The sequence below is a fragment of the Anomaloglossus baeobatrachus genome, chromosome 11, assembly GCF_048569485.1.
Source record: "Anomaloglossus baeobatrachus isolate aAnoBae1 chromosome 11, aAnoBae1.hap1, whole genome shotgun sequence".
Taxonomy (NCBI): Eukaryota; Metazoa; Chordata; class Amphibia; order Anura; family Aromobatidae; genus Anomaloglossus; species Anomaloglossus baeobatrachus.
Window position 1 is genome coordinate 109187286 of NC_134363.1, and position 15488 is coordinate 109202773.

At 47.4% G+C, this 15488-nt stretch overlaps 1 protein-coding gene across 1 annotated transcript in view; it reads right to left on the minus strand.

Moving 5' to 3' along the window:
- MCAM (melanoma cell adhesion molecule) overlaps positions 1-15488 on the minus strand; it is a 175914-nt gene that overhangs the window by 73147 nt on the left and 87279 nt on the right. The window lies entirely within an intron of this gene.

A 15488-nucleotide genomic window follows, 5' to 3' on the forward strand; every position in this document is an offset into this window, starting at 1 on the left:
AGAATGCGCACTTCAGGCAGCAGCCGAAGCGCTGCGCTCTAATACGCCACATGTGCACATCTCCTGCATAATCTTCATAGATTATGCTGGGGACGCAGGACGCATGCAGTTACGCTGCTGTGCAGATTGCAGCGTAACTGCATGCAAATACGCAACATGCGCACATAGCCTTACTCCCAGAAACTTTTGAAATGAGTTAGAACCTCCCCAACAGTGGGTATTAGATTACAAAATCGGATATTGGACCTGTCCCCTGAATAGTCAGGGGTCTGGAACATTTGAGTAATATGTTAGTTGAAAGGCATTTGATGCAGCCAGTGGCAGATGCAGACAGGAGTGGGGAGAATAGCATGTGGCCCTCAGTTTGTTGCTTTGGAGGCAGAAGAGGTCCCTTCATCTCTTGAGCCCCTCAATAGGTTCCACCAATGGTATGTTCACCTCTGGGTGCTACCCAGGCATCTATGGGATCTGGCATGATTGAAGTCACCTCCGATTACAGCAGTTGCAGGTGGCTGCCAGCTGTATAACACAGCCAGTACCCATGGTCTATGGAGCAGTATGCAAGCAAGTTAATAGCAAATAGGGTGACATTTTTTAAATGCTTTTGCCAAATGGGGAGTGAGGAAATTTAGTAATGTAATTTAAATAAAGCTTTCATTGACACAGATTGAACTGACATCAGCATGTACGCTTAGGGAAGCCTCGGTGCCCTGATCCCATGGGTATGGAAAATGGGGGGGGAGATGTAAGCACAGGCTACTATATTCACGGTTTCTGATTTTACACGTCTTATTTTATAATTAGATTTTTTTCTAGTTCATTGATGGTTATCAGTGTATATCTATAATCAAAAAATAATCAACAAAAGGTATATAATGAAAAAATAAACATCCCAAGATTCATGCACAGATTACCCCTGATCGCTAGGAAGCACAACCAGGTAATCCCTTACATCATATATAAAACTCTATCAATAACCACTAAAAAGATTGCACCCAAATCCCTAAGAAATGACAACATTTAGATACAGACCTGATGACGGCCATTTTGAATCCACACCTCACTTTATAAAATAAACCCAACTATGACAGTAAAGAAGGCATCAAGTTTCTACTAGACCAAAATATAACAATCACGAGAACTTCCATAAGTTTTAGTGAGTGATAAAAAGTTGATAAAACCATTCGTATGACTCTAAGGGCTCCATTAAATGACTACGACAAACCATTATTTTTATATGGAGAAGACATGAATCAGTTTAAGTCTTCCCAGGGGTAGTCAGCATGCCAAAACTATTCATAGCATTCTCAATTTTGGATTGTATTCATGGCTCGATATCACTTTGGACCAATTAGTATGGGGGTGATTTCTTGCCTTTTATGAAGAGAATGCCTTTGAAAGTGAATGGAGTCATGGCACAAGAAAACAAAGATTCGAAACACATTTGAAAACTATATTTTGGGAGGGCAAAAAAGAAGTAACACACGTACAAAAACTTTTCAATGATTGCAAAAAAAATTAGTTCGACAAAGAGCAGTGGCCCCATAGTACAACAGTATTGCCACATCCTGACATCAAACCATAGAAAATGTGAGCCCCAGGAGTAACTGGTGAAGGAAGAAAATTAAATATTTAATAACACTTTATTTTAAAATGTATTGTCTTTTACCCTTTTTCCAGCCGATGGATCACCATCACTCTAATCTTATGTTTTTAACCCCTTCTCGTATTAGGAAGTAAGTGGATATCCTGGGAAGGGGTCCACATGTGTGGACTCAAGAGCTGAGCTTCCACCACACACAGCAAATAATAACAATATTACATAGCCAGTATCTGTGTCTAACAACCTCTGTGCAAACTTGGTTCAACCATTTATAGGGAATCTGTCAGCAGGTTTTTCTGCCTCATCTGAGAGCAGAAAAATGTAGGCAAAGAGATTCTGAATCTAATGATGTATTACTTAGATTACTGGCTGCAGCCGTTCAGGTACAATCAGAGCTTTTAGATTTAGCAATGCAGCTGAGCTGGGAGCTGTCCCACCCACACCAGGCTCTCTATAGAGATTGTACATTGACAGTGAGGTGTCACTCACAGAAAAGGGCATGCTGAACTGCCATGCACATGACATTGTAGTCCAGCAATGATAATAACTAGGTGATGAAGCCTTTAGTTTACGTAAACAACAGTACACAGCCTGATAAGAGAGGCATAGTTTTTTTTTTAACTTCTACAACATGCTGTCCTCAAATTACATAGCAAAAATCTGCTGACAGATTCCCTTTAAATACCGTACTGTTGTCAATGTTTGGTATTTACATGAAATGTGCTGATGTTCACGTATGCTAGCTCCCAATGCCCCCCTGAAACTCGAACGCAGTCAGTGTCGATGGATTACTATGATATCCGGCTGAACGCTTTTGTCGCTGTCATCTTGACACTTTAGACAAGCTCAGTTATAGGAGAGATTTTCACTCTATACTGCAATACCATGGTATTGCAGTATATAGTATAAGCGATCACATGATTGAGGCTCATATCCTTTAAGGGTAATAAAAAAAATATTAAAAACTAGAAGAAAAGGTGATCTATATATACAGTACAGACCAAAAGTTTGGACACACCTTCTCATCTCTATTAAGAGGAGACTTTGTGCAGCGGGCCTTCATGGTAAAATAGCTGCTAGGAAACCACTGCTAAGGACAGACAACAAACAGAAGAGACTTGTTTGGGATAAAGAACACAAGGAATGGACATTAGACCAGTGGAAATCTGTGCTTTGGTTTGATGAGTCCAAATTTGAGATCTTTGGATCCAACCACCGTGTCTTTGTAGAACAGGTGAACGGATGGACTCTACATGGCTAGTTCCCACCGTGAAGCATGGAGGAGGAGGTGTGATGGTGTGGGGGTGCTTTGCTGGTGACACTGTTGGGGATTTATTCAAAATTGAAGGCATACAGAACCAGCATGGCTACCATAGCATCTTGCAGTGGCATGCTATTCCATCCGGTTTGCGTTTAGTTGGACCATCATTTATTTTTTAACAGGACAATGACCCCAAACACACCTCCAGGCTGTGTAAGGGCTATCTGACTAAGAAGGAGAGTGATGGGATGCTACGCCAGATGAACTGACCTCCACAGTCACCAGACCTGAACCCAATTGAGATGATTTGGGGGTGAGCTGGACCACAAAGTGAAGGCAAGAGTGTGCAAAGCAGTAATCAAAGCAAAAGGTGGCTACTTTGAAGAACTTAGAATATAAGACATATTTTCAGTTGTTTCACACTTTTCTGTTAAGTATTTCATTGCACATGTTTTCATTCATAGTTTTGATGTCTTCAATGTGAATCTACAATTTTTAGAGTTATGAAAATAAAGAAAACTCTTTGAATGAGGTGTCTCTCTCTCTCTCTATATATATTATATATATATATATATATATACACACACACACACACATACATATATATATATATATATATATATATATATATATATATATATATAGAGAGAGAGAGAGAGAGAGAGAGAGAGAGAGAGAGAGAGAGAGTGAAAATTCAAGTCAACCTCTTTTTCCCACCATTACAATCAATAAAGGAAGAAATAAACATAAGTGTCGCGGGCGGGGAGGAGGGTGTCAGCACACTACGCTCACCCCTTCTGCTCGGGGCCGGCGGCGGCTGCTCAGTGGTGGCTCGAGCAGTGGGCCGGATCCCGGGGGTTTCTCGAGCGGCGCTCCTCGCCCGTGAGTGAAAGGGGTTTGTTGGGTGTGGGAATTGTTTATTGTCCGTGACGCCACCCACGGTTGTGGTGATTTCACCACCGCTGCTCAATATGGGGATCCCGGGGATGGTGATGCGGAGCAGCCAGGTGTTGCGTTGCCCCTCCGTGGGAAGGGGTTGGTGATCCCGGGGCCCGGTGATGGTTTGGGAGATGGAGGGCCTGGTGGGTGCAGGGACGCGGGGGCAGCGCTGTGCCTTGCGGTACTGTGGTACTCACTCAGCCTGAGACGTTGACACAGTTTTACGGTAAACCACACGGCTGGAAAGACGGTTCCCACGGACGGCTGCACTTGCTCTCCCAGTAGGTGACGGTGATGTCCCTTTTCCTTGCACCTTTGTTTCTGTGTTGGTAGCGATGGGTTCCCACCGGTAACCCGCTCCCCGGCTTCAAGCTGGACCGGAGGAGCTCTACTCTTTGCCCGCAGGCGCTGGCCCTGAGAAACTGGTGCCTTGGCGGTGGCGGTGTCTCTCTTACACTGGTTGGGCTGTTGCCTTCAATCGGGACTTGGTTGTTGGGGGATCTACGTCCCCTTCACTGACGGATTTGGCAATTTCTGGCGACTCCAAGCCTTGCCGGGGTCCGAGAGGCCCCTGCCCTGGTGCTGACTGTCCTTCGGAACACTGCTCCAGACCGCTGGGCCACTACCCGTCCGCGGTCCTTCCAGGAACTTCCAAACGGTCCCCCTCCAGACAGTCACCGCCGTTGCTGACCTTGCTGACCTGTCCTGCACACAGCTGGACTACTTCAGGCTTTCTCTCTGTCACCACTCTTGCTTTCCTCCTTTACCACTTCACTTCCTTCTACTTTCACTTCCCTAACTCCTCTTAGCTGTTTACTCGAGCCCTGCCTGGGCTACTCTCTGTTTACTCCTTCATGTCCCTCTCTGGACTCAACTGCCTGGTTTTTCCCGCCTCCAGAGCTGTGAACTCCTCGGTGGGCGGAGCCAACCGCCTGGCCCACCCCCTGGTGTGAATCATCAGCCTCTGGAGGAAGGCAACAAGGATTTTTGGTTCGCTTTGGTGTTCCTAACTGGGATGTAGGGTGTGGTGGTGTGTGACCTGTGTCCCCTGGCTTGCCCAGGGCGACACATAAGCATACTTGGTATTACTGTATTAGTAAAATATGGAATTAATTAACTCAATTGATTACTGTAAAGAGAAAAAAAATTCTAAATACACATAGGTGTATCAATAGAAAAATCAAAATTTTTCGGATTTTGGGAACTGGTGACACAAAAAAAAGACCATTTTTACATTTACAATTTTTTTTTATCACTTGAATAAAGCCCCTAAAGCCCAGGCAGCACCCCTTGACCCACAGTCCAGCACACGGTACCCGAGCGGGATCTGTCCTTTCCCTCCAGAGGGTAGCCACCGGTTCCTTTGGTGGCTGGGCCCCAGCCTGCTCTGCTCAGGGCCCTCTCTCCAACCTGCCTCTCCGGAGGCGGCATTGCGGAAACGGTAACTGCAAACAACTTATTTACAAGCCACTAACGTTTGTGGTTGCCCTGCAAGTTCACGGGCTTGTCCATGGAAAGTCCTCCATGCAAAACTTTTAAACGGTCCCCACTGGGACAACGGTGCCGGCTCCAGCCGGTTGCAAATCACACAGTCAATCAGGTGAGGTACTTGGTATCATTTTCATCATTAGCAGAACTTTCAAACTTTTTAAACAAACAAAATGGTGGTCCCAACGGGGACTGCTGCGGGCACCCGCTGCCCTACTCGTACCTTTCTGCTGAGGCGGACCCGTCCTCTGCCACCGGCACATCAAACATGCACTGACACGCCTGCGGTGACAGGTGCACCCGGTACCCATTTCCACCGGCACGCGGGGTATGGACAACCACGGGGTCTCCTACATAGCGGGAACGCTCACTTGCCTCTTCAAACTCAGCAGCAGACCCGGGATTAGGGCCGGAGTCGTCATCTCGTGTTCCTGCGTCAGGCGGGTTGCCGCCAGCTGTCGCAGCCTCCTGGCCTCCAACATCCAGCACTTCAGCCCCTTCTGCGATAGCACGGAGCAGCAGATTAGGCAAGCTTACATTAAGGCGCCCCATAAGTAATGGCAAGGGTGATGCATAGGCCGAGACTAGTCCGGGCCCCTCAGCCGCAGCGGCCGGTCCTGGTAGGACATAGGGACGTGGGTCACCAGTCGACTCTGCTACATCCATTCCCCCTCCGTACCTCGGGGTAGTCGTAGTCAGCATCTCCACCTCGCTGGTCTACTGCTCCATCATCTGGAGGATTTGTTCCTGCTGACGCTGGTGGAACTGAATCACCCGGGCCCTCATCCAGGCCACGGTCCCGGGCTCAGGGTCTGGCACAGTCTCTACTGGAACTTCTGGCACCATGCTGTTAAGGGGGCGCAGTTCTAGCGGTTCCCCTTGGTATACTTCAGGGACGTCCCGGACGTCTGCAGCCGGCTGGTCCGCCGGAGCGGCTGGGCAGGGTATCGCTACCGGTTGGGCAGGTAGCGGGCCTAATGGTGGGGCGGCAGCAGCTATTACGGGTAGCAGGGAGAGAGGTAGGGTGAGCGGAAGCCGGCCGGGCCCCTCAGCTCCAACGGCCGATCCCTCAGGAATACAGGGGCGTGGGTCGCTTACCCGCTCCTCCAAATCCTCTTCTGCCTCGCGTCTCCACATAGCAGCCACCACATCCACCATGTCGGTCTCCCACTCCTCCAGGAGGAGTTGCATATGGGCCTGCAGACGGTTACTCAGCGGGACGGTCCGGTCCCTCAACCACGTCGCCGTGCCGGGCGCAGGGGCTTCCTCGTTGGGAGTTGAGTCGTACATCTTGGCAATCGTGCCTTCCAGGAACCCAGTATTGCTGCAGAGTCCTGGCGTCTCTGCTTTTATAGCTGCAGCTACATGCAGCCAGCCGCCATCGCATCCCCCTTAGCTCTTTCCGGCCCCTCCTCTCTCGGGGCGGGGTTTTGGCCTTCGCGCCTCTACTACTCGAGAAGACGCTCGAGCGGGAACTTTTCGCGCCAAAGATGGCGGCTTCTGAAATTTTTCTGCCGGATATCTCCGGCAGTAACAAAGCGCACCTTTACCAGACGGCAGAGCGGTAAGATCCTGTTCGTGACGCCAAGTTGTCGCGGGCGGGGAGGAGGGTGTCAGCACACTACGCTCACCCCTTCTGCTCGGGTCCGGCGGCTGCTGCTCAGTGGTGGCTCGAGCGGTGGGCCGGATCCCGGGAGTTTCTCGAGCGGCGCTCCTCGCCCGTGAGTGAAAGGGGTTTGTTGGGTGTGGGAATTGTTTATTGTCCGTGACGCCACCCACGGTTGTGGTGATTTCACCACCGCTGCTCAATATGGGGATCCCGGGGATGGTGATGCGGAGCAGCCAGGTGTTGCGTTGCCCCTCCGTGGGTAGGGGTTGGTGATCCCGGGGCCCGGTGATAGTTTGGGAGATGCAGGGCCTGGTGGGCGCAGGGACGCGGGGGCAGCGCTGTGCCTTGCGGCACTGTGGTACTCACTCAGCCTGAGACGTTGACACAGTTTTACGGTAAACCACACGGCTGGAAAGACGGTTCCCACGGACGGCTGCACTTGCTCTCCCAGTAGGTGACGGTGATGTCCCTTTTCCTTGCACCTTTGTTTCTGTGTTGGTAGCGATGGGTTCCCACCGGTAACCCGCTCCCCGGCTTCAAGCTGAACCGGAGGAGCTCTACTCTTTGCCCGCAGGCGCTGGCCCTGAGAAACTGGTGCCTTGGCGGTGGCGGTGTCTCTCTTACACTGGTTGGGCTGTTGCCTTCAATCGGGACTTGGTTGTTGGGGGATCTACGTCCCCTTCACTGACGGATTTGGCAATTTCTGGCGACTCCAAGCCTTGCCGGGGTCCGAGAGGCCCCTGCCCTGGTGCTGACTGTCCTTCGGAACACTGCTCCAGACCGCCGGGCCACTACCCGTCCGCGGTCCTTCCAGGAACTTCCAAACGGTCCCCCTCCAGACAGTCACCGCCGTTGCTGACCTTGCTGACCTGTCCTGCACACAGCTGGACCACTTCAGGCTTTCTCTCTGTCACCACTCTTGCTTTCCTCCTTTACCACTTCACTTCCTTCTACTTTCACTTCCCTAACTCCTCTTAGCTGTTTACTCGAGCCCTGCCTGGGCTACTCTCTGTTTACTCCTTCATGTCCCTCTCTGGACTCAACTGCCTGGTTTTTCCCGCCTCCAGAGCTGTGAACTCCTCGGTGGGCGGAGCCAATCGCCTGGCCCACCCCCTGGTGTGAATCATCAGCCTCTGGAGGAAGGCAACAAGGATTTTTGGTTCGCTTTGGTGTTCCTAACTGGGATGTAGGGTGTGGTGGTGTGTGACCTGTGTCCCCTGGCTTGCCCAGGGCGACACATAAGCATACTTGGTATTACTGTATTAGTAAAATATGGAATTAATTAACTCAATTGATTACTGTAAAGAGAAAAAAAATTCTAAATACACATAGGTGTATCAATAGAAAAATCAAAATTTTTCGGATTTTGGGAACTGGTGACACAAAAAAAGACCATTTTTACATTTACAATTTTTTTTATCACTTGAATAGAAAATAAAAATCAAAGCATTTTTGGTATTCTCGTAATTGAACGGATGTGGAAATATTTTTTGTCAGGTCATTTTTACTGCACAATGTACGTTACAGAAACAAAAGGGAAAAAAATGTCGGAATTGCATTTTTTTCCCCATTTTATCCCACGGATTTCTTTTTTCCCATCTTTCATTACATTATATGGTAAAGTTGTCAAAATCATTTAAAACTACAGCACATCTCACAAAACAACAAGAGAGGAGGGAAAAAACGAAAGCGCAAAAATGATAAATTGCCTGTTCCCTTGAGGGTTAAAGTGATGTCTTGACATCAATAAAGCCAGAGATTGGGCATGAGGGCCAAATTATGTGACATTATGACTAGAGTTGAGCGCGGTTCGTGGTTCGTGGTTCTCCAGTTCTAGGCTCGAGTGATTTTGGGGCCTGTTCTAGATCGAACTAGAACTCGAGCTTTTTGCAAAAGCTCGATAGTTCTAGAAACGTTCGAGAACGGTTCTAGCAGCAAAAAAACAGCAAATTCCTAGCTGGCTTTCCGCTGTAATAGTGTAAGTCACTCTGTGAATCACACTATTATGAAATTTCAGTGTATAGTGTGCGTGAACAGCGCCTTCAGATCACTCCTGTTTGTATAATGGCGATCGCCATTTTTTTTTTTTTTTCCTTGTCTTCCTTCCCTAAGCGCGCGCGTCTTGTGGGGCGGGCCAGCATGTCAGCCAATCCCAGACACACACACAGCTAAGTGGACTTTTAGCCAGAGAAGCAACGGCATGTGTGATAGGATGTCCATGTCACATGTCCCTGCATTATAAAACCGGACATTTTCCTCCAGGTCGCCATTATCTCTTCTGCGTCTTTGGTGTCAGACATCACTTGGGCAGCTCCGTCCTGAGTCCTATCGCTGATACTGCTGTATGCGCTCCATACACAGCGCTGGACAGCTTAGGGATAGCACTTTCCATCAGTCCTTTTAAGGGCTCGTACCGGCAGGGTCAGAGCCATAGGTGACAGGTCTTGAAAACAGCGACAGCGTCTGTGTAGCAAAGGTCAGGGATTTCCTCCCTGCATTTCCCCATTAGGAGGGAATAGAAAGGCAGGCTTCCATTCCTCTACCCAGAGCCCCACAATCCTGGCACTGTACCCTCCTGTCCTCTGCACACTCCAACTCATTATAAGTAAGCCATTATACTAGCAAACACTCAGTGTACCTAGTGGCATCCTAAACGTGGCTATTGGACTTTGCTATAGTCCCACTAGTGCAAAGATATTTGCAGCACCTCTGCCTGCATTGCACACTCCAAATCATTATAACTAAGCCATTATACTAGCAAACAGTCAGTGTACCTAGTGGCATCCTAAACGTGGCTATTGGACTTTTGTCTAGTCACACTAGTGCAAAGATATTTGCAGCACGTCTGCCTGCATTGCACACTCAAACTCTTTTTAACTAAGCCATTATACTAGCAAGCAGTCAGTGTACCTAGTGGCATCCTAAACGTGGCTATTGGACTTTTGTCTAGTCACACTAGTGCAAAGATATTTGCAGCACGTCTGCCTGCATTGCACACTCAAACTCTTTTTAACTAAGCCATTATACTAGCAAACAGTCAGTGTACCTAGTGGCATCCTAAACGTGGCTATTGGACTTTTGTCTAGTCACACTAGTGCAAAGATATTTGCAGCACGTCTGCCTGCATTGCACACTCAAACTCTTTTTAACTAAGCCATTATACTAGCAAACAGTCAGTGTACCTAGTGGCATCCTAAACGTGGCTATTGGACTTTGCTATAGTCCCACTAGTGCAAAGACATTTGCAGCACCTCTACCTGCATTGCACACTCAAACTCTTTTTAACTAAGCCATTATACTAGCAAACAGTCAGTGTACCTAGTGGCATCCTAAACGTGGCTATTGGACTTTTGTGTAGTCACACTAGTGCAAAGATATTTGCATCACGTCTGCCTACATTGCACACTCAAACTCTTTTTAACTAAGCCATTATACTAGCAAACAGTCAGTGTACCTAGTGGCATCCTAAACGTGGCTATTGGACTTTGCTATAGTCCCACTAGTGCAAAGACATTTGCAGCACCTCTACCTGCATTGCACACTCAAACTCTTTATAACTAAGCCATTATACTAGCAAACAGTCAGTGTACCTAGTGGCATCCTAAACGTGGCTATTGGACTTTTGTCTAGTCACACTAGTGCAAAGATATTTGCAGCACGTCTGCCTGCATTGCACACTCAAACTCTTTTTAACTAAGCCATTATACTAGCAAACAGTCAGTGTACCTAGTGGCATCCTAAACGTGGCTATTGGACTTTGCTATAGTCCCACTAGTGCAAAGAAATTTGCAGCACCTCTACCTGCATTGCACACTCAAACTCTTTTTAACTAAGCCATTATACTAGCAAACAGTCAGTGTACCTAGTGGCATCCTAAACGTGGCTATTGGACTTTTGTGTAGTCACACTAGTGCAAAGATATTTGCATCACGTCTGCCTGCATTGCACACTCAAACTCTTTTTAACTAAGCCATTATACTAGCAAACAGTCAGTGTACCTAGTGGCATCCTAAACGTGGCTATTGGACTTTGCTATAGTCCCACTAGTGCAAAGACATTTGCAGCACCTCTACCTGCATTGCACACTCAAACTCTTTTTAACTAAGCCATTATACTAGCAAACAGTCAGTGTACCTAGTGGCATCCTAAACGTGGCTATTGGACTTTTGTCTAGTCACACTAGTGCAAAGATATTTGCAGCACGTCTGCCTGCATTGCACACTCAAACTCTTTTTAACTAAGCCATTATACTAGCAAACAGTCAGTGTACCTAGTGGCATCCTAAACGTGGCTATTGGACTTTGCTATAGTCCCACTAGTGCAAAGACATTTGCAGCACCTCTACCTGCATTGCACACTCAAACTCTTTTTAACTAAGCCATTATACTAGCAAACAGTCAGTGTACCTAGTGGCATCCTAAACGTGGCTATTGGACTTTTGTGTAGTCACACTAGTGCAAAGATATTTGCATCACGTCTGCCTGCATTGCACACTCAAACTCTTTTTAACTAAGCCATTATACTAGCAAACAGTCAGTGTACCTAGTGGCATCCTAAACGTGGCTATTGGACTTTGCTATAGTCCCACTAGTGCAAAGACATTTGCAGCACCTCTACCTGCATTGCACACTCAAACTCTTTTTAACTAAGCCATTATACTAGCAAACAGTCAGTGTACCTAGTGGCATCCTAAACGTGGCTATTGGACTTTTGTCTAGTCACACTAGTGCAAAGATATTTGCAGCACGTCTGCCTGCATTGCACACTCAAACTCTTTTTAACTAAGCCATTATACTAGCAAACAGTCAGTGTACCTAGTGGCATCCTAAACGTGGCTATTGGACTTTGCTATAGTCCCACTAGTGCAAAGACATTTGCAGCACCTCTACCTGCATTGCACACTCAAACTCTTTTTAACTAAGCCATTATACTAGCAAACAGTCAGTGTACCTAGTGGCATCCTAAACGTGGCTATTGGACTTTTGTGTAGTCACACTAGTGCAAAGATATTTGCAGCACGTCTGCCTGCATTGCACACTCAAACTCTTTTTAACTAAGCCATTATACTAGCAAACAGTCAGTGTACCTAGTGGCATCCTAAACGTGGCTATTGGACTTTGCTATAGTCCCACTAGTGCAAAGACATTTGCAGCACCTCTACCTGCATTGCACACTCAAACTCTTTTTAACTAAGCCATTATACTAGCAAACAGTCAGTGTACCTAGTGGCATCCTAAACGTGGCTATTGGACTTTTGTCTAGTCACACTAGTGCAAAGATATTTGCAGCACGTCTGCCTGCATTGCACACTCAAACTCTTTTTAACTAAGCCATTATACTAGCAAACAGTCAGTGTACCTAGTGGCATCCTAAACGTGGCTATTGGACTTTGCTATAGTCCCACTAGTGCAAAGACATTTGCAGCACCTCTACCTGCATTGCACACTCAAACTCTTTTTAACTAAGCCATTATACTAGCAAACAGTCAGTGTACCTAGTGGCATCCTAAACGTGGCTATTGGACTTTTGTCTAGTCACACTAGTGCAAAGATATTTGCAGCACGTCTGCCTGCATTGCACACTCAAACTCTTTTTAACTAAGCCATTATACTAGCAAACACTCAGTGTACCTAGCGGCATCCTAAACGTGGCTATTGGACTTTGCTATAGTCCCACTAGTGCAAAGAAATTTGCAGCACCTCTACCTGCATTGCACACTCAAACTCTTTTTAACTAAGCCATTATACTAGCAAACAGTCAGTGTACCTAGTGGCATCCTAAACGTGGCTATTGGACTTTTGTCTAGTCACACTAGTGCAAAGATATTTGCATCACGTCTGCCTGCATTGCACACTCAAACTCATTGTTACTAATACATTATAATACCAAAAATTGAGTAAACTTAGTGTCATACAAGAAGTGGCTGCTGTACTCCATTAGTGCCCACTGGTGCAAATCTATGTGCAGCACCTCTGCATGACACCCTCCTGCTCTGTTTTTAATAAGCTATTATGATAGCAAAAAATACTGCCATTTAGTGGCATCATAGAACTGGCTGTTGTATTTCATTACCGGACCTAGTCTCTGATGCAGTAAGTGCCTGAGCATGGTCAGTTGCATGAAATAGAGTCTCTGAAAAAAGACTATCAGCTTTAGCATGGTGTCTAGTCACAAAACAGGACTAGTCTATGACACCCTCATGCACATTTTGCTACGCTAATGTTATAGCAAACTCAGGGAATTCATTGCTGCATTTGATAATTCGGAGGGATATAAAGTGAGGCTTTCTTTAGCTTTTCCTTCTGTTCATAGACAGCATCTCCAAGTCCACACCCGAAGAGCAATTTCTCCTCCACATTTAAGTGTGGAGAGGCAGCTAGTGCGCATGCGTGTGCCGATTTAGCCCAGCTGCAGCCTAACTACAGTGTTTCGCCTAGTGAGTATGCTCAGCCTGACTGTGCCTTTCCTGACGCTAAGTCTTCATTTCGGGATACAGCGCATGCTCCCACACTTAGTGTGAAAACCCTCTTTGCACAGGTACTTGCATTCCGTGCCGGGTCTAAGTCCTGTTTTGTGCCTAGACACCATGCTAAAGCTGATAGTCTTTTTTCAGAGACTCTATTTCATGCAACTGACCATGCTCAGGCACTTACTGCATCAGAGACTAGGTCCGGTAATGAACTCTTTGGCCCTGCCCCTGATGTGGGGGGACCCATATAGACCACAGGGCATCAGGTGTCCTGACGATGTGGCCAGGCCACTCCCAAATGGCTTGCAGAGGCCCACCCCTATGACTTGTCACCTCATTATTGATGGTCAGACGATGACTGGTGAGGTGTTTGGGTCATGACAGCCATGAGGTCATCATTGAAGTTGCGGTTCCAAATAGGACGCTAGTTATGCCACTCATGACGTGTCACTCTGCTTTTGTCTCCAGGAGGTGCATTGTGGTCCACCCTGGTTTGGGGCGGACCCAGGTTATAGAATGTGCTGGAGACAACAAGGAGGTGCGCAGTCTTCTATTATGCTCCGAAAGAGCACACCTCCATGTGTTGAACCCATTGTGGCTGTAGGCCAGAGGTAGGCAGGGATAGGGCGTTGATGCAGGCCACCACCACAGTTGGTAACGCAGAACGGTTAAGACCAGCTCCTGTCCTACAAGTCCTGCTTGTGCAGCCCAGTGGCATTAACAGGCCTGCTGCTGCTGATGCGCCTGCTGTTCACAGGTGTGGCCCCAATGCACACGGTCAGCGCACTGAATGGCCCCTGTGATGTTAACAGGGAGTTCCTGGGCTGGGTGGGCGTGTGGACCCTGTGACGCTAACAGGGCTCCCAGTCTCAAGATCCGAGTGGTGTCTAACTTCGTTCAGGCTACTATTACTTTCATAGCCACACAGCTCTGTATCCTCCACCGAACCTTCCAGTTGCCAACCTCTCCTTTTCCAACTGGGAGCACGGTGGACACTGACTGCTGATGGGGATATATACCTTTCTCTTTCTTTTCTTATTAATTTTCGTTATATAGCGGTAACATAGTATATACCTCCTTATCCAAATCTGCCAGTCCCACCGTAACAGATGGTTTTTCTTCATCAAATGTTACTTTTGCTTAACCACCAAACCCACGGACCAAAACTTTTTTCCCCTTTCCAACACACCTGTTCCCCTTTTCACCCGCATCTGTCCTTTTTCAACTCATTTTGTATATGACCAAAAGTGCAACTCTGCAGGGACACCGTACTCAATGCCATCTCAGCACAACAGCCAGCCCTCGGTCCCTCAGATGTGGACAAGTAAAAGACCATTTCCTCCTATCCATGACAAAGCGTTGAGATTCACTCTGTGCAGCACTGGTGTTTAATGGAAAAGCAGATCTAAGATTGCGTACCACCTTCTGAAGATACTCCTGTATACGTGCGTCCATTAATATGGCAGGAATTATTTCGCCAAATTTTGTCTTGTACCGGGGATCTAACAGTGTGGCAACCCAGTAGTCATGATTACTTTGAATTCGTACAATCCGAGGGTCATGTTGTAGGTAGTGCAGCAAGAAGGCGCTCATGTGTCTTGTGCATCCAGGAGGACCAAGTCCTTGGTGTGTTGGTGGCAGAGAGGTGAGAATCGTGCCTCCTTCCTCTGCCCTCTCCCCACAACCTCGCACAACCGAAATGTGAGCAAGCTCTCACTCATCTGCTGAGTCTTCCATGCCCATCGCCAGTTCGTCCTACATTTATTCATGGGCTCCTGCACCTTCCTCAACACTTTTTGCTGATACTATGCGCCCTTGTTAATCCCTCTCCCTCACCATGACTGCCGCATAGGTGCCGCTGACCATCTGGACCTCGTAGATCTTGTTATCCCTTCCGCATATGACTCCTCCTGTACTTCCTCCCCTTCCTCTTGTCCCAACACCTGACTCCGAATAATAATTACAGTGTGCTCCATCATGTAGATGACCAGAATTGTCACGCTGAGAATGACATTGCCAGTGCTAAACATCTTCGTCGACATTTGTAAACTGTGTAGCAGGGTGCATAGGTCCTTGATCTGACACCACTCCAGCAGCGTGATCTGCACCACCTCTGGAT